At 38.0% G+C, this 21,042-nt stretch overlaps 1 protein-coding gene across 6 annotated transcripts in view; it reads right to left on the reverse strand.

Annotated features, from left to right (window-relative positions):
* PIGX (phosphatidylinositol glycan anchor biosynthesis class X) overlaps window positions 1-21,042 on the reverse strand; it is a 42,688-nt gene that overhangs the window by 15,381 nt on the left and 6,265 nt on the right. For 3 of the 6 annotated variants that reach the window (XM_058296448.2, XM_071214711.1, XM_071214712.1), the window contains exon 3: window positions 10,843-10,984. The exons of 2 other annotated variants lie outside the window; for them this stretch is intronic. The gene's annotated coding sequence lies outside the window, so the exon portion shown is untranslated. Of the gene's footprint in view, window positions 1-10,842; window positions 10,985-18,193; window positions 18,331-21,042 lie in introns of all 6 variants that reach the window. One more of the 6 variants, XM_071214714.1, reaches the window with a different exon arrangement.

Here is a 21,042-nt window from a genome sequence, read left to right on the forward strand (position 1 = left end):
AGCTATGATTTTTTTTGAATTGTAGCTAAAATAAAGGGAAAAAACTAACAAGTAGGTACTACAACAGTTGACAGATGATCAAAAACTCAGACAGTTGGAGTATCTACATCATTCTGTATTTAAAAGAACAGAGAAATATATTTGGAGAGGATCATAACCTTACCATCAAAAATGATATGGACAATGGCTGGATATTGGTAAATCTCTCAAAATGTGCCCAAACCATCAATGCAACCAAAAAAGGTCCAGAGAATATATGCTGATCTATAAAAACTATAACTTGTTACTCCATTTTCACCACAGATAAATAAAAAATAGCCATGAGGTGTTATCAAAAAATGTAAATTATTCATCAAAAACTCATCTTAAAGCAACCCACACTGGTTAACAGACATGAATTCATACTTTTCATGACAATACTATACTACATACGTCACAAATCATCAGAACAAAGCTAAATGAACTAAACCATGAAATTGTAAACCATCTATAACACTTGCCAGACTTTTCGCCCATGGTCTAGAGTGCTTTCAAAGAAACAAAACATTCCACAATTAAGACACAGTAAGTAGTACCTTAGAACAATTTATACAATATAAAAATTGTATATGTATAATATAATTCTTTCTTCACACTGAGACATTCTCACAAGACTTTGTATTTCTGGTCCAGTCTGGCAAAACACTTATCAATTTATTAATCTCAAAGAACCAGTTTTTTATTTCACTACTCTTCTCTATTGTGTTTCTATTTTCCATTTCATTGATTGCTGCTCTGATCTTTATTATTTCCATTCTTCTATTATTTTGGTTTCAATTGCTCTTCATTTCCTAGATTACTAAAGAAGCTTAGCTCAGGTCATTGATTTGAGACTTTATTTTTTCTAATATATTTAGTCCTATAAATTTCTCCCTAAGTATTGCTTTAGCAGCATCCCAATAATTCTATGTTCTGTTTTCATTTTCATTCAGTTTAAAATACTTTATTTCCTTTTTGATTTCTTTTCTGATATTTGGGTTACTTATGTTATTTAGTCCTCAGATACTTGAGGATTTTCCAGAGAAATTTCCTATTACTGATTTCTAATTTAATTCCATTGCAGACAGAAAATATCTACTTTATAAGATTTGAATGCTTCTAAATTTTTGAGGCTTAGAATATGGTCTATCTTGGTAAATGTTGAATGCACACTTAAATAAAATGCATATTTTACAAATGTTGGGTAAAGTATTCTATAAATGTTGAGTAGGTCAAGTTAGTTTATAGTTTTGTTCAAATATTCCAAATCCTAATGAAGCAGGCTAGTAAGACACGGAATCAATAGACAGATCTGGAACCTGACAAGAAGTCCACGTGGACATCAATAACCCCCAAGATGGCTACTGGACACCCCCCCCCCCCCCCCGCCCAAAGATACTGCCACTCAGAAGAAGACTTCCTCCAGGAGCTAAGAGAAGCCCCAGATATTCCCCAAGGACTTTATCATTGGGCCCTCCTGGGCGACTGATGGGAGAAATAAGCAATCAAAACAATAAACAGTTGGAACTCCTTCCCTGCCATAAGTAAAGGGGTGGGATAATCAACTGTTCAAAAAGGCAGCACAGGGCCTAAGTTTTCTCTCTCTCTCATATGCTCTCTCGCCTATGGACCCCTGTCCTGCCCTCTGCACACTGCTCTCACTGTTTTCCCTCTGCCATGTGGCCACGCAAGTAAAACTTGGGCATTTATAATGTATAATGGGAACCGTAGTCTGTAAACCAGCCCGCTTTATCACTTTTCAGACCCTTCCTCTTCACCTGGGACTCCTGATCTATTATTTTCTATCATTTCTCTTCTATCCCTACCTGAATAAAATACTGGCCTACCTCACCCAATGTGCTCTTGAAATTCATTTCTGCAGCATAGTGAAGAACCTAAATAAAATCCAGAAACACTAATTTTATATGTACTTGTTCTATTAATTAAGAGAGGGGTACTGAAATCTCTATTTATAACTGTGGATTTGTCTGTTTCAATTTGCAGGCCCACCAGTTTCTGCTTCATGCATTCTGAAGCTCTGTTATTAGGTGCATGAATGTTTAAGACTATTTCCTTCTAATGAATTGACTCCATTACCAGTACAAAAGAACCCACTTTATCCCTGGTGATAGTCTTTGCTCTAAAATCCACTTTGTCTAAAATTAATAATAGCCACTTTTAATCCGTATGAGTATGTTATATCTTATTCCATCATTTCACTTTTTTTTTTTTTTACCATTTTAAAAAGTTTAGACAACAAGATGCTTGACTTGAAAGGAAAATTATCTAGGATTCATTTCTTCTAGAGTAATTTATCCCTATTAAAGACAGATTCCCCTACATGTAACAGCTATGTACAAAAAAGGTTATAAAATTGTTCTTGGTTTTATGATAATAAATGAAAAACATTAAAATTCTCCAATCTAACAAGGTATGCAAGATTTTTTATGTTGTTGGTTTTTGTTGAACAGTGAAAGCAAAATAACTTAAAACAAAGAGCTGAATGAGCATGCCACTAATGGCGAAATAGAATATTTTCACAGAACCAATATTTTCCCCATCCCATTTCCATTTGGTGTTGATCAAAGCATACCATTGGCCATTTAGTTTAAAAAAAAAAAAAAAGCAATATGATTGTACACATATACCAGTTACTTTATGAACAATAAAGGACTGGGTAAGGGGAAATTGAAAGAACAGATAAAACTAATCAGTATAATCAGGATGTGGTGGAACCAAATTGCAATTTTTCTTATTAAGAACGTATTTTTGGTCTGTAGGAACAAAGTTCTGGAGTAAAACAGCAGGCTCCCTTTTTTAAAAGGCACCTCCTGCCTGCTGCTGAAACAAATAAATTGTATCTTCATTTACCATTTCCAAATGTGCTGATTTATCTATTCATTGATTGGCTGCCCATCAAATCAGAATCTGATCTGCCTCATTGACAAACCCTGTCATTCACAATAGGCTTTCAGTAGTTTACTAAGTGGTATATGCTTCAATCTTAAACTGCACCACAGAACCATCCTGCTCCACCACCTTCAATTTATTTATTTATTTTTAAAGATTTATTTATTTTTATTTTTCCCCCTTCCCCTTCTCCCACACTGCTGTTTTTGTTGTCTGTGTCCATTTGCCGTGTGATCTTCTGTATTTACTTCTCTTTTTGTCTTCTAATTTTTCCTCCTCTAGGATTCACCAGGATTCAATCCTGGAGACCCCTGATGTGGAAAGAGGTCCTGTCAATTGCGCTACCTCAGTTCCTGGTTTCTGCTGCGCTTCACCTTGACTCTTCCCTTGTCTTTCTTTTGATGTGTCATCATCTTGCTGCATGACTCACTTGCACACGCACTGGCTCACCATGCAGGCATGCTTTCTCTTCTTCTTTACCAGAAGACACCAAGGACTGAACCAGGGTCCTCCCATATGGTAGGCGGAAGCTCCATCACTTGACCCACATCTGCTTCCCACTTTCAATTTATTTATTTATTTTTTTAAAGATTTATTTATTTCTCTCCCCTTCTGCCCCCCACCCCAGCTGTCTATTCTCTGTGTCTATTTGCTGCGTCATCTTCTTTGTCTGCTTCTGTTGTTGTCAGTGGCACGGGAATCTGTGTTTCTTTTTGTTGCGTCATCTTGTTGTGTCAGCTCTCCATGTGGGTGGTGCCATTCTTAGGCAGGCCGTACTTCCTTTTGCGCTGGTCGGCTCTCCTTACGGGGCACACTCCTTGCGCATGGGGCTCCCCTACGCAGGGGACACCCCTGCATGGAACGGCACTCTTTGCATGCATCAGCACTGTGCATGGGCCAGCTCCACAACGGTCACAGAGGCCCGGGGTTTGAACCGCGGACCTCCCATGTGGTAGACGGACACCCTAACCACTGGGCCAAGTCTGCTTCCCCCACCTTCAATTTAATAAGATCATTATCCTTAGTCTTGACTCCTTCCTTGGGTTTTTCCTCAGCCATGGTCACTTCACAAAAAAGATACTAGCTCCACATCATCCAAGTCTCCATCCTTTTACTTGTCTTTAAATTTAAAGTGTGCCCTTATAAGCAACATATAGCTGGGTCTTACTTTCTTATCCAATCTAACTATGCCTTTTAATGGGGATATTTAGACCATGTCCTTATGACTATTGATATGATTAAGCTCAAATCTATTATCTAGACATTAGTTCTTTATCACATCTGTTCTGTTCTTTTTACCCTCTTTTTCTGTCTTCTTTTGGATTAACTGAATATTTTTAATCATTTCATTTTATCTATTTTGTTGGCTTATTCAGCTATAATTCTTTGTTTCATTATTTTTTTGGTTATAGCAAACATCTTTAACTTATCAGTCTACTCTAAAGTGATATTAAACAATTCCATGCCTAGTAAAAAATCTTACAAAAGATACTTCCATTTCTCTTCTCCCAATTTTTGTGATATTTCTGCCATATATTCTTCTTTTACATATGGTATGTATACTGTAGTATATTATTAGTTTTGCTTAAACTGTCAATAGTCCTATAAGAGACTTACATAATAAGGAAAATTTTTTATATATTTACCCATTTAGTTACCATTTCAAATACCTTTCTTTTCTTTGTGTAGAACCAAGGGAATTCCTTCAACATTTCCTGTAGCACAGGTCTGATAGTAATGAATTTTCAGCTTTTGTTTGTCTGAAAAAGTCTTTATTTTACCTTTGATCTGTTCTTTTTTTATTTTTTATTTCTCTCCTCTTCCCCCACCCCACCCCCCAGTTGTCTGTTCTGTGTCCATTTTGCTGCACGTTCTTTTTGTCCGATTCTGTTGTTGTCAGCAGCACAGGAATCTGTGCCTCTTTTTGTTGCGTCATCTTGCACCATTCTTGGGCAGGCTGTACTTTCTTTCGCGCTGGGCGGCTCTCCTTATGGGGCGCACTCCTTGCACATGGGGCTCCCCTATGCAGGGGACACACCTGCGTGACATGGTACTCCTTGCATGCATCAGCACTGCACATGGGCCAGCTCCACACGGGTCAAGGAGGTCCGGGGTTTGAATCGTAGACCTCCCACGTGGTAGACAGACCCCCTATCCACTGGGCCAAGTCTGCTTCCCATCACCTTAGCTTATTTTTTTTTTAAAGATTTATTTATTTATTTTTCTCCCCTTCTCTCCCCCGCCCCAGTTGCCTTTCTCTGTGTCTATTTGCTGCGTGTTCTTCATCCGCTTCTGCTGTTGTTAGCGGCATGGGAATCTGTGTTTCTTTTTGTTGCATCATCTTGTTGTGTCAGCTCTCCGTGTGGGCGGCACAATTACTGGGCTGGCTGCACTTTCTTTTGGGCTGGGTGGCTCTCCTTACCGGGCATACTCCTTGTGTGTGGGGCTCCCCTGCATGGGGACACCCCTGTGTGGCACAGCACTCCTTGAGTGCCTCAGCACTGTGCATGGGCCAGCTTCACACGGGTCAAGGAGGCCCAGGGTTTGAACCGCGGACCTCCCATGTGGTAGACGGACGCCCTAACCACTGGGCCAAGTCCACTTCCCCAATTTTGCTCTTAAAGGTATTTTTACTGGATTCAGAATTCTAAGTTTAAAGGTTTTTACTTGAGTATTTTATTTTTTAAAATTAATTTCTCTCTCCTTCTCTACCCCCTCCCAGTTGTCTGCTGTGTCCATTCACTGTATGTTCTTCTGTGGGAATCTGTGTCTCTTTTTTTGTTGTGTCATCTCGCTGCGTCAGCTCTCTGTGTGTGTGCAGTGCCGTTCCTGGGCAGCCTGCACTTTTTTCATGCTGGGCGGGTCTCCTTACAGGGCACATTCCTTGCACATGGGGCTCCCCTTCGCGGGGGACACCCCTGCATGGCACGGTACTCCTTGCGCACATCAGCACTGCATGTGGGCCAGCTCATCACACAGGTCAGGAGGTCCTGGGTTTGAACCCTGGACCGCCCATATGGTAGACGGACACCCTATGCGTTGGGCCAAATCTGCTTCCCTACTTCAGTACTTTAAAAGATGTTGTTCCGTTGTCTTCTCATTTGTATTATTTCCAAGAAATCAGCTGTCATCCTTAACTCTGTTTCTGCGTATGCAACATGCTTTTTATTTCCTCTTGCTACTTTTAAGATTTTCTCTTACCACTGCTTTAAACAATTTAATCATCATATGCCTTGGTGTAATTTACTTCATATTTCTTCTGATTGAGCATCTTAAAATATGAGGGTTTATTGATTTCATCAAATTTGGAAAATCTTTGGCCATTGTTTCTTCAAATATTTTTTCTATCCCCACCTCTCCTCTCTTAGGGACTCCAATTATACTACAGTAGGCCCCCGTAATTATGTCACAGCTCACCAATGCTCCATTCACTTTTTTTTAATCTGCACCTTCCTGTGGCTTTTTGTGTGCTATCTGCTCTCTGCATCTATTCGCTCTGCATTCTTCTGTATCTGTATTTTTTAATTTATCCCCCCCTTGCAGCTTTTTTAAAAATTTATTTCTCTCCTCTCCCCCGACAGTTGTCTGATCTCTGTGTTCATTTGCTGCGTGTTCTTCTGTGACCACTTCTATCCTTATCAGCGGTACCAAGAATCTGTATTTCTTTTTGTTGTGTCATCTTGTTGTGTCAGCTCTCCATGTGTGTGGCGCCATTCTTGGGCAGGCTGCACTTTCTTTCATACTGGGCAGCTCTCCTTACAGGGTGCACTCCTTGCACGTGGGGCTCCCCTACACGGGGGCATCCCTGCGTGGCAGGGCACTCCTTGCGCACATCAGCACTGCACGTGGGCCAGCTCCACATGGGTCAAGGAGGCCTGGGGTTTGAACTGTGGACCTCCCATGTGGTAGGCGGACGCCCTATCCTTTGGGCCAAGTCCGTTTCCCATTTGCTATATACTTTCTGTGTCCATTCGCTGAGCACTCTTCTGCATTGTTGCTTGTCTCCCTTTTTGTTGTGTTACCTTGCTGAGTCAGCTCTCTGCACTGCTTGCCGGCCAGGAGGCACTCTGCAGCACTTGTGGACCAGGTGGTACTCCACCGCACCCAGGCTGGTGGTTCTCCCCAGCATGCAGGTAAGCCTGCCTTCATAAGGAGGCCCTGGGAAGCAAACCCAGAGCCTCCCATATGGTAGACAGGAGCCCAACTGATTGAGTCACAGCCGCTTCCCTCCATTTACTTTTTAAATTCTTTGACTATTTCGCATTTTTGGTAGTTTCTATTGCTTATATGTATGCACTAATCAATAAAGAGCTGAATACTTGAGGAGAACCATCTACAGATCTCCAGAATTCTGTCTCTATCCGGTCTTCTCCTCTCCAGTGACCTTGGTTTCACCAAAATCTCAGCTTCATCTCAACTCAGGAAGTCCACCTGGTTCTGCCTGGGTTCGCCTACCTACAGCTTTCTTTGATGCTCAAGCAAATACCATATAATGGGTTAGCTTAAACAATGGGAATTTATTAGCTCACAGTTTTGAGACTAGGAAAAGTCCATATCAAGGCATCACCAAGACAATGCTTTCCTCCATAAGACAGGCATTCTGGGGCTGGCTGCCAGAAATTCAGACCAATAGGAGAGAAAGCCACAGGATACAAGAAGCTGAAGGTCAACAGAAACCAGAAGAGAAAGGAGAAGCCAGGAGAAGCTGCCACATGCATTGCCATGTGACAGAAAGATCAAGGATCCTCTTCAAAGAATATTAGTGGTTTTGAATTTAAAAATCTGTCTAAAAACACCATTTAAAAATGAAATCAGGTTCATCTAAGGTGCCTTATTCTTGGTGAATCTACTAAGACTTGTCTTTATTTTCAGATTGCCCACAAACCATCACAATCACCTTATAAGGCATTTTTCTACTATATTACTTATCTGATTTAGATCCCTAGTTCTATTTGGTGTAGTCAAAAATTTTATCTTACGGACAGAGTTGAGATCTCAGTTCAGATATATAAGCATCAACCATTTCCTACATATAACTCCCCTTCTACATAATTAAACTCATTATCTAATATCTCATGACAAAGTTTCTCTACATAGGGAATTGGGCCATGGTCTCAACCCAGCTTAGTAGAATAAAATGGCATCTGACATATCAAGTAATCATCTTCTAATTATTTTTGTTTTACAAATGAGTTATCCATTTTTCTAGAAATTTCCAAAATAAAAAATTAATTCACTTAAAAGTTTATAATTAGGGATTAGTAGATTAGCAAGCAGAAAATAAAGATAAAGAGGAACTTGTCAGTTAATCTACAGTAACACCCTTTACCCCCTTTTTAAACAGTCAACCCACACAAATCCCAATCAAAGGTATGGGCATGTAACCTCTTTTTGTGTGTCCCTATCCAAAAAAATTCCATTTTCTTAGAACATGGTTGGTGATTTTATTAAGTAGGTTCAAGTATAATTCCAATATGCCATTATAAACCAAGAACTATACTTAAATTTGACACCTGTTACTTAAAAAGTTTAAAGCCTTACATAGAATTCAAGATTCAGTGAAGAAAACAACAAATGAAAAAGCACTGAGGTCCTTACATACGTGTCTACCTAAACTGACATATATATATAATATTTATAGCTAAACTACCATACTATAGAAAACTCTGAAAACACACGAAGATTAAGATGGGGACTAAGGTAGGTCCAAGACTTTTTGTGACAGTTTTAGATCATTTACGAATCCCCAAAAGAGAAAGATTATGTTTGTAAACTTATCTATTCTTCCAGGTGTGATATAATCCCTTTGATTATACTGGATTAAGTTGAGGGGCTCTTGATTAGATTACCTGTTAAGAGTAGGACTCTGATTCGACCATGTCAGTAAGGCATGACTCAGGTTGGGTCCCCACCTGCTTGGTGGGCTGATATAAATGGTCACTCACTCAAAAAGACACAAACGAAGAGAGAGCTCTGTCATTTTTGATCCTGGATCCCTGGGGATTGATGAGGCATTCACCTGATAGTTTGCAGCTGACCTTGGGAAGAGACCAGAAGAGCTGAGGCTGATCTAAAAAGCCCAGAAAGAAATGAGCCTATGCCAGAAGAAAGAGGGAACCCTAATAGACAAGCCCTATGCCAGCCTGTAGCTGAGAAAGAGAAGCCCAGAGGGGAAGGCTGAACCCTCACAGAGATCAGCCACCATCTTGCGTCAACATGTGGCAACTGATTTTGGTGAGAAAAGCAACCCTGAGTTGGACTCTTTAGGACCTTATAACTGTAAGTTTTTACCCCAAATAAAAATGTTTTATAAAAGCCAACATATTTCTGGTACTTTACATCAGCCCCCGTTTTGGCAGACTAATACACTTATTGTTGTATACCTTTTTATACCTCCAAAATTTTAGGCTATGAGAATGTATTACCTACTTTAAAAATTAAAATAAATAAATGGAACAGGTGAAGAAACTGGCCTAAACTGCAATTAGAAATAAACTGCCATTATGAATTATTAGAAGCATATCTATTTTGCCTTTGATTCATATAGATTATAATCTTATGAACTAAGACAGCATTTCTCAAAATTCCTTAATATAAATAACTGTGTTGTTAAAAACAGACTTTTGGGCATAAACTAGACACACAGAATCAGCATTTTCTAGGAAGACCATCTGTACAAAAAGTGCACCCAGGTAATTCTTATCAAAGTTGGGTAAACCCTTAATTAGGAGGTAAGATTCCTGTCTAGGAAGAACAACAATTTTGTAATTAGAGAACCCTGGAGTCATTTCTTGACTCAACCATTTACCTGTATGATCTTGAATAATGGTTGCTTTATCCATAAATTGGAGATAATGTCTCCAGGTTTGTTAGAAAGATTAATCTATATAAAGGGTACAGGACACAATCTTTCTTTAATGCTTAATTCTATCTTCTTTCCTTTGGAAAAAAAAATTAAGATATCTGGCATATAGGTATGCAGTAAATATTAGCTTCCTTTCCTCCTATACCCAAATTATACAAATGTTGGGGTATATGTCAATCCAGCTTTACACAGTTGCTGTGGAGGACTATTTATTAATCTTTAATATCCTTAAGACTATACATAGTCACTAAACTATGAACCATCCTGCCCAAAGGATTTAACTAGTTCAGTTTAGTTGGCTTATTCTTAACAAGTATCACTCACTTGTTGAAGAATATGCCCATTGCAGCAGTTTGATATTACTGATGAATTCCAAAAAGAAATACTGGATTATGTTTGTAAACTGGTCTTTTCCTCTGGGCATATTACAGTATATTGGATTCAGATGTTTTACTTTTACTTGATTAAATAACAATTAAGGCTCTGATTGGGCCACATCACTAGGACATTGAGCCCCCGCTGGGGCAAGGACTCGCACAGAAAAGGCTTCGCAGAGAAGCGAGGTTGGAGCCTTGAGCTGGAGCCCTGGGAAGTAAGGGCACAGAGGAGATTGGCTGTGAGGAAAGAAAAGCAAGCCCCAGAAAGAGAGGAACCCTAAGCCTAGAGAGAAGCAAGCCCCAAGAAGAAAGGAACCCAAGCCCAGAGAGAAGCAAGCCCCAAGAAGAGAGGAACCCAGGAAGCCTGAACCCTGGCAGACGTTGGCAGCCATCTTGATCCAACACATGGCAAAAGACTTTGGTGAGGGTCTGATAACTGTAAGCCCCAAATAAATACCCTTTACAAAAACCAACCAATTTCTGGTATTTTGCATCAGCACCCCTTTGGCTGACTAATACACCCATCCTAGGTCTAAAAATATCAATTTATTCAATTTAACAAAATGAAAAAAAAATTACTACAATGTTGTCTTGTCTACTACTTTACCTTAATCCAAATTATGGCATCCCTAAATTAATTTCTTCCCTAGAAACTCCCCCTAATAGCTGTACCTCTGTTATGTTTCTCTCTCGTAATGAAGCCAACTCATATGGATCCACAAATAGTCCTGTCGGGATGTACAGTTTAATTAAGAGTCGGCAGGTCTGTAAGTCCTCAATGCTTTCTCCAAATTTCACTTTTATTAAAAGGTCTCTGTAAGACAAGTACATTTAAAGTAAATCTCTTCATTCAATTGTTAAATGAGACAGCATAACACTATAGTTAAAGGTGCAGAAACACTACATTTCAAATTCAATTTTCAACTGTAATTAAATCAAATTATGTATACTATGTCAGAATCACCCATTAGAACATGCATACATTTATGTCATAAGCCACAGTGTGATATTAGTGTGAAAACAGACATAGATCAAGGGAAGGGATACAGTCCAAAAACAGATACACAAATATTTTCAATAAGTGGTACTAAAACAAATGGATATCTATATATATTTAAAAATGGACCTTGAACCCTCCATCTCATATTATACACAAAAATTAATTTGAAATGGATTGTATATCTAAATGTGATTTTCCCAGACATCTGTTTGGAGGCATTTTCTGGACCACAGTGCAGTGAGGGATTTCCAAAACACAGCGCGGTGATCTTATTTAGATGATCACTCTTTAAAGGAAGATAACAAAATCCACACACTCAATAATGAAATATTCACAATGTTCAGTATCCAACCAAAAGTTAATAAATACATGAATAAGCAGAAATGTGACCAAAAACCAGGAGAAACAGCAGTCATTAGGAAAAGACCTTGATATGACAGAAGTGATGGAATTAGCAAAGGACACTAAAACAGTCATAAACATGCCCCACATGTTCAAGGATTTAAAGAAAAATATGAACATTACAAGGGAAAGAGAAGATACTTTTTAAAAAGAACTCAATTCAACTTCAAGAAATGAAAAACAATTTATGAAATGAAAAATTACCTAGGTGTGATTAAAACCAATTAGAGGCAGTGGACTTGGCCCAGTGGTTAGGGTGTCTGTCTGCCACATGGGAGGTCCTCAGTTCAAACCCCGGGCTTCCTTAACCCATGTGGAGCTGGCCCCTGCGCAGTGCTGATGCGCGCAAGGAGTGCCGTGCCATGCAGGGGTGTCCCCCGCGTAGGGGAGCCCCATACGCAAGGAGTGTGCCCCGTAAGGAGAGCTGCTCAGCGCGAAAGAAAGTGCAGCCTGCCAGGAATGGCGCCGCACACAGGGAGCGCTAACACAACAAGATGGCACAACAAAAAGAAACACAGATTCCCGTGCCACTGACAACAACAGAAGTGGACAAAGACGACGCAGCAAATAGACACAGACAACAGACAACTGGGGTGGGGGGGGAAGGGGAGAGAAATAAATAAATAAAACCAATTAGATGCTGCAGAAGAAAACATCAATAACTTGGAGACTAAGCAATAGAAACTACCTAAATTGAAGCACAGAGAGGAACAAAGCTGGCAGAGGGGCAGCTTCAGTGATCTTTAAATAATATCAAGTGGTCTAACATATCTATCATTGGAGGTGTGGAAAAAGAGGAAAAAATTTAACAGAAAAAAATATTTGAAGACATAAGATGAAAATTTTAATTTGATGAAAAATATAAACCCATAAATACAAGAAGTTCAACAAATCCCAAAAAGAATAAACACAAAGAAAACCACACCAAGATATATTGTGATCCAATCAGTAAAAATCACTAAATAACTAAAAGAAAATCACCGAAGGGAAAAAAAACACCTTACAAGCAGTCAGAGAAAAGAGGCCAATTATGTAGAGTAACAAAGATAAGAACAAACCAGCAGACAATGGAACAATATATTTAAAGAACTAAAGAAATAAGTACTAAAAGAAAAAAGCTGTCAACCAAGAATTATATATCCAGGGGAGGGGGAATTTTTCAAAAATAAAGGCAAAATATACACTAAGACAAATACAAACTAAGAGAATTTGTCACTATTAAATATGGTATATATTAAATATTTAAATATTAAATTTCAGTCAGAAAAAAATGATTGCACATGGAAACCTGGATCTATAAGAAAGAGAGAACATGAGAAATGGTAAATATTTGGATGAACTAGAAAAAAATTTTTCATTTTTATTTGCCTTACAACATGATAGTAACAATGTGTTTTGGGATGTATAACACAAGTAAAATATAAAGTAAAATGTTTGATGGCAATAACATTAAGTAAGAGTGAGGGAAATGACCCTATCCTGATATGAGTCATTCATTAACTGTGACATGGAGTAACACTATTCAAAGGAAGACTGTAATAAGTTAAAATTGCACACTATAATTGCAACCAATTAAAAAAGAGAAAGCTATAGCTAATAAGACAATAATGGAGATAAAATGAAATGCTAAAATACTTAACTTATCCAAAATAAAGGCAGGAAAAGAGAGAAAAGACTAAATGGGACAACAGAAAGAAGTATCAGGATAGTAGACTTAAACCAAACCAACCACATTATTGTTTACATTTAAAGTAAGTGGTCTTGGGAAGCAGATGTGGCTCAAGCAGTTGAGCACCCACCTACCACATGGGAGGTCCCAGGTTTGGTTCCTGGTGCCTCCTAAAGAAGATGAGCAAGACAGCTGATGCAATGGGCTGGCTCGGCAAGCCAACGCAACAAGATGATGCAAAGAGATGACACAATGAAGAGACACAATGAGGAAACACAAGGAGAGACAAAACAAGGAAGGAGCAAAGGTGGCTCAAGCAATTAGGTGCCTCCCTCCTATATGGAAGGTCCTGTGCTCAATTTCCGGTGTCTCCTAAAAAGAAGATGTGCACACAACAAACAGACGCAGAGAGCAGACAGCATGCGCGTGCACACACACACACACACACGCGGGGGGTTGAAATAAATTAAATAAATCTTTTTTTAAAAAAGTGGTCTAAACATCACAACTAGAATGCAAAGATGACACTGGACAAATTTGCACCACTTAACCATACACTGTCTACAAGAAACGCATTAAAATATTAAGGCACAGATAAGTTTAAAGAAGGATGGGAAAATGTCCATAACATACACAAATACTAATCATAATAAATCTGGAGTATATTTTTATCAGGAAAAGGAATTTATATCAGGACAAGGAAAAGGAATTTATATTAGGAAAAGGAATATTGTCAGGGACAAAGAGGATGATATAGCAATCCTAAGTGTACTGGCATACCTACAACAGAACTTTAAAATATTCATGCACTACTTCATAGCAAAAACTGATAGAATTACAAGGATAAATAGACAAATCCACAAATATAGTCAGAGATTTTAATACCTCTCTCATAGTGATTGACAGCACAAGCAGACAGAAAATCAGTAAGGACAGAAGACATGAACAATCCTATCAACCAATTTGACCTAATGGAAATGGACATTTATAGAATGTTCTACCCAACAAAAGCACATTTTTAAGTGCACAGGAAAAATCATATGTTGGGCCACAGAAGAGGTCTCTAGAAATTTAAAAGGTTAAAATCATACAGAGTATGGTCTCCAGACACAATAGAATTAAACTCAAAATCGATAACAAAGCTACTAAATAACCAACAGTCCAAAGAAATCATAAAGGAAACTGGAAAATATTTTGACAAAATGAAATACAAAGATGCTAAACATAGCCTGCAGCTATGTTTCCTCTGGCTCAGAGGAAAACTTACAGTTTTAATGCTAAGATATTTATATTAGAAAAGAAAAGAAAAATCAAAATCAATGATCTAAGCTTCTTCCTTGAACTAAAAAGGAAAAGGAAATTAAATTCAAGGAAAAAAAGATATAATAAAGATAAGATCAGAAATCAAAGAAATAGAAAATGGACAAATAATAGAGAAAAATGAAGATCAAGAAAATTAATAAATCTCTAGCTAACCAGATCATGAAAGAAAGAGAATAAACAGATTACCAACATCAAATACAAAAGAAGGAAAACACAACTTCTATACATTAAGATGTCCTCTTAATAAGACAATGTAAAGGAAATAAAATGAATCATTTTATTTCAATGAATTAAACAACTTAAATTGGCAAATCTCTTGAAAGAAAAATTATCAAAACTGACACAAGAAGAAATAGACAGGGAAACGGACTTTGGCCCAGTGGTTAGGGCGTCCGTCTACCATATGGGAGGTCCGCGGTTCAAACCCCGGGCCTCCTTGACCCGTGTGGAGCTGGCCATGCGCAGTGCTGATGCGCGCAAGGAGTGCCGTGCCACGCAAGGGTGTCCCCCGCGTGGGGGAGCCCCCACGCGCAAGGAGTGCACCCGTGAGGAGAGCCGCCCAGCGTGAAAAGAAAGTGCAGCCTGCCCAGGAATGGCGCTGCCCACACTTCCTGTGCCGCTGACGACAACAGAAGCGGACAAAAAAAACAAAAGCAGACAAAGAAACAAGACGCAACAAATAGACACCAAGAACAGACAACCAGGGGAGGGGGGGAAATTAAATAAATAAATAAATCTTTAAAAAAAAAAGAAGAAGAAATAGACAATCTGAATAGTTCTGATATCTTGAATATGTAATAAAAAATTTTAAAGTCTTCCCATGAAGAAACTCCAGGCCCAGATGGTTTCCCTGATGAACGTTATCCATCATTCAAGAAAGACATGCCAATGATTTCTCAGAAAATAGAGAAGGAAATACTTCCCAACTTATTTTACAAGGCCAGAATTACCCTGACACCAGTACCAGAAAGAAACATCACAAGAAAAAAGTACACACCAGTATCCTTCATGAACATAAAAGTAAAAATCCCTAGCAAGATACTGGTAAATCAAATCATATCTTTATTTCATAAAGATAATACATAATGACCAACTGATAGGTTTTCTTTTGGAAAAATCAATGTGCTTTACCATGTTAACAGAGAAATAGAGAAAAATCATTATTATCTCATAGTAAATGCAGAAAAAGCATTTTACAAAATTTAACAACCATGAAAAAAAATTCACAGGAAACTAGTAACATAAGAGAAAGTCCTCAGTTGATAAAAGCCATCTACAAAAAGACTAAGACAAATATAATTAATGGTAAAAGACTGGGTACTTTCCTCTGAAGATCAAGGCAAGGATGTCTACTCTCACCACTATTAATCAATATTATATTGGAGACACTAGCCAGTTCAAAAGGCAATAAAAAGTATACAGATTGTCTTTATTTGCAAACATGATCACCTTTATAAAATATCCTAAGTAATCTACTAAAAAGCTACTGGCATTGGTAAGTGATTTCAGCAAGGAAGCAGAATAAAGTGTCAGCATACATCAATTTTATTTCTATTACTAGCAACAAACTGGAAATAAAATCTTTTAAAAAACACGCTTCACTGGTCCATGCACAGTGCTGATGTGCTCAGAGTGCTGTGCCACACAGGGGTGTCCCCCGCATAGGGGAACCCCACGCGCAAGGAGTGCACCCCATAAGGAGAGCCACCCAGCGTGAAAGAAAGTGCAGCCTGCCCAAGAATGGCGCCGCACACAAGGAGAGCTGACACAACAAGATGACACAACAAAAAGAGACACAGATTCCCAGTGCCACTAAAAAGGATAGAAGTGGTCACAGAAGAACACACGGCGAATGGACACAGAGAACAGACAACTTGGGGGGGGGGACTGGGATGGAGAGAAATAAATAAATTAATAAAATCTTAAAAAAAAAAAAAGAAATACTTAGTGACGAATTTAATAAATTATGACAAGACCCAAACACTGAAACCAACAGCATTGTTAAGACAAAATGATGTCATTATTCATAGGTTGGAACAATCATTAATGCTAACATATCAAATCAGTTCTCTCCAAACTGCTCTGTAGAATCCCAATAAAAATTTCACGAAGTTTTTGGAAAAAAAAAAAAAGACAAACTGATTCTAAAGTTTACATGGAATACAAAGGTCTAGAATAACCAAGCCATTTTGGAAAAGAACAAGGTTGGAGGGCTTATTCTCCCCTCCTCCTTTTTTTCCAAGGGTCAGCCAAGGGTCAGAAATTTTTTTGGAAAGAAGCCCCGAGGCAAAGCAGATGAACTGAGATGTAAAGAATAAAAAAGTAAAGACTGGTTAATAGTACAAACACAAGAATGTTCTTCCACTACAAGGTGTCAAGAATACAGAGCTACATGGAAAAATACAACCAACCCAACGTATAGACTATAGTTAACAGCAACACTGATATCCCTACAGCAATGACAAAGAAGGCACTATATCAATGCCAAAGGTCAATAATGGGAGTATAAAAGAGGGTATCGGATTTTTCCTTTTGGAAAACACATACAATATAGTGAACCCTGTGGGGAGAGGGCTTATACTTCCTGATTTCAAGACTTACTGTAAAACTATAGTTATGTTATCAAGATAATATGTTACTGGTATATGGACAGATATAGAGATCAAGAGTTGGGGAACTCTTTTTCTCAAAGGTCCAATAGTAAATATTTAGACTTTGCAAGCCATACAAGATCACCACTGCATAGTCTTCTCTGTTTTTTTCCTAAAAAAAAACACAAAAGCTTAAAGATGTAAAAATCATTCTTAGCTCAAGAGCCATACAAAAGCAGTACACAGGCAGGATTTGCCTCGTCAGCCACAGTTTAAAATAGATGCAGAGGTAGACCCACACATATAGGGTAACCAATTTTCAACAAAAGTACCATGGTAATTTGATGAGGAAAGAATAGTCCTTTCAATAAACGGTGCTGGATCAACTGGATAATCCATATGGAAAAACTAATCTCAACCCTAATACTACATACAAAATTAATTAGATCATACCCCTAATTGTAAATGCTAAAATTATAACACTTCTAAAATTTTTTCCCATGATTGTGGAATAGGCATATATTTCTTATACAGGATACAAAAAATATGAGCCATAAAAATAAAAAATAAAAAAAAGATAAATTGGACTCCATCAAAATTAGAATCTTTTACTCTTTGAAAGACATCATTATGAAAATAAAATGATAAGACAGAATGGGAAAAATATTCCCAATATATTTATCTGCCAAAAGACTTAAACCCAAAATATATAAAGAAATGGCAAACAACCCAATTGAAAGTGGACAAAAGATTTAGGCTGACAATTCACAAAAGAAGATATATAAGGGTCATACATAAGCACATGCAAAGGTTGTTCAAAAGCATTAGTCATAAGGTAAATACGAATTAAAACTACAGTGAGATTCCACTACATAACCAACAGAATGTCTAAAATTAAAAAGACTGGCCATATCAAGTGTTGGCAAGGATGTAGCCGAAATTAAACTCTCATACATTGCTGGTGGGAATGAAAATTTGTTATAACCACTTTTTGTTTTACACTTTGGCAGTTTCTTAAAAGGTTCAACATATACCTACCATATAATCCAGCAATTCCACTTCCAGATATTTACCCAAAGAAATGGAAACATGTCCACAGAAAGATTTGTATACAGCTGTTCATTACAGCTTTATTTATAACAGCTCAAAACTGGAAACAAACCCAATGCCATCAACTGGTGAGAAGATAAACAAATTTCAGTACTTAGCAACAAAAATAAACTATACTATACAAAAAACAACATAGATGAGTCTTACAGTGAAAAAAGTCAGATATTAAAAAGTATATACCATATGATTTCATTTATATAAAATTCTAGAAACTCTTTATGCAGATTGTGATAGAAAACAGATCCGTAATGGATGGGGTTGGGTATTGGTAAGGGAGAATAACTGCAAGGAGCATGTGGTTTTTTTTGCAGGATGATGGAAATGATCTATATTTTGATTGTGGTGGTGGACAAACGGCTGTATATATTTATCAAACTCGATGAATTTGATTTAAAACAACAACAACAACAACACTATGAGATAGTACTATTGTAATTCCTATTTCACCAGTAAGAAAACCAATGCACTGAAAAACTAAGAAACTTTTTCAAGAGCCAGGACTCCAACACTTGTAGTTTCACTCCAAAGCCCACTTTCTTAACCACTATTCCATTTTGCCTCTATTCTGTACATAATAAATGTGTTTATGAACATTTAAAACTTTTAAAGTAGGAAATATACATATACAGTTTGTTTTAAAAAAACAAACAATGGAGACCTTTAAAGCCTCCTTACAAGATGATATTCAATTCCTTATTCAAAACATGTTGGATATATTTGTTCATCCTTATGAAGGCATTTATGTGTTTTATCTTCCAGTCCACATTTCTTTACCTTGTTCACAAATATAACAGGAAGACTTCATCAAGTCTTGCAGAAGGGGACCGGGGGTGAGTAGGGTAGGGGTTGTGTAGGAAAGGGTGCACCTAGGGCATGCTTCTATGGACTATGAATGTGTTAATCTTGTCAAAGGATGTTATCTCAGTGGGTAGAGACCTACAAAATAAATAGCAAAACATTAAACTCCCATCCTGGGGAGCCCTGCTACATTCTCAAATAGAGGAGCAAGAATCTCTCAAGTACATAGGCAGTGCCTAATAAAAGAAAACAGACCAATTGGCAAGTCCTCAATATTAATGTATATGACTATGAATCTTATTCTTGCAAAATTGAAACTTAGCCTAATAATAACTATTGCCCAAGAGTTACTTCCTGAAAATTTCCTTATTACTCAAATGTGGCCTCTCTCTAAGCCAAACTCAGCAAATAAACTTACTTCCTTCCCCACAGCATGGACATGACTCCCAGGGATAAGCCTCCCTGCCACTGAGGGATTAATACCAAGAACAAATCAGCAATGCATTTGAAAAAAGACCTTGACCAATAGGAGGAAACACCAATAAATACAAAAGAGTCTTTATGGCTAAGAAATTTCAAAATAAGTCAGGTGTTCATTTCAAAGATTGCACTTATGCACTTTTAGGCAGGATCTCACTAACTGGCTCTGTGAACAAAGTCTCAAACAGGGGTGCTCCCAAGGGCTCTAGAGCCACTGGGACACTATAGGCAAGGCACACAACCCCCTTGAAATCATCAACCTTTCAGTAGGCCTTACCTTGGAAATATGATAACCTATTTCCCCAGTATAACAGAGTTAGACTCATTTATAATTTCCCTGCACAATATTCTTCTACCACCACTTTTTGAGCTATAATTAGCACTATACCACTTAAAAATATGTCTCAGAAAATTAAATTTTCAATCTGTTCATATGCCAGTTGAGCCCTGAATCTCAGATGAATTGAAGCTAACAACTACTCTCCAGTTCATCAGACTTGCCCAGGACAACTAATAAAAGGATGATAATGGACAACCCCTATCTGAAAAAACAGAGAATATGTACAATTGCAAGCAAAACAGTTCCTTCCATCTGATCTAAGCACCCTCTCAATCTGAGGCAGAGCAAGCTCATGATCCTCAAGGTTGAGGAATGAACAAACACAAGGGGGGAATGCATAAACTTATCAATACTGTAGTAATGGAAGAACATGCAACACTGCTATAAAGATAGTGGATACCAGAGATTCTGATGGAAGGGGGAGGGAATAATAGTTGGATCATAGGTCATTTTAGGGCATTGGAATTAAGTATAAACCACAATGTATAGACCTTGGCTAGTAGCAGTGCTTCAATATTTATTCATCAGTTGTAACAAATTCTAAGATGTTATTAAAGGGGAAGATGTGGGAGGAGGAGGGGGTGGTATATGTAAGAATCCCTTATACTTCCAATATAACTTTTCTGTCAATCTAAAACCTCTTTATGGGGGAACAGATGTGGTTCAAGTGGTTGGGTGCTCGCCTCCCACATGGGAGGTTCCATGTTTGGTTCCTGGTTCCTTCTGAAGAAACAGGAACAGGTAACAGACAAGGCAAATGAAAAAGCCGACTCAGGGAAGCCAATGTGGCCCAGTGGTTGAGTGTCAGCTTCTCACATCTGAGGTCCTGGGTTCAAACCCCAGCCCCCAGGTACTTCAAAAAATAAAATAAAATAAAAATAAAACCTCTTTATGGACTAAAGTAGGCTTACCATTATTCTAGCAATGGAAGAACTTGTATTGTTGATATAAAGGCAGTGGCCACTAGAGGTTCTAAGGGGAGGGAAAGGGAAGAATAGGTGTAACATGGGGCATTTTGGGATATTGGAGTTGTCTTGCATGACACTGCAATGATGGATATAGTCCATTATATATTTTGTCAAAACCTATAAAATTGTCCCATGCAAAATGTAAACTATAATGTAAACTATAGACCATGGTTAGCAGCAATGCTTCAATA

This window comes from Dasypus novemcinctus, chromosome 4, assembly GCF_030445035.2.
Source record: "Dasypus novemcinctus isolate mDasNov1 chromosome 4, mDasNov1.1.hap2, whole genome shotgun sequence".
NCBI classification, from domain to species: domain Eukaryota; kingdom Metazoa; phylum Chordata; class Mammalia; order Cingulata; family Dasypodidae; genus Dasypus; species Dasypus novemcinctus.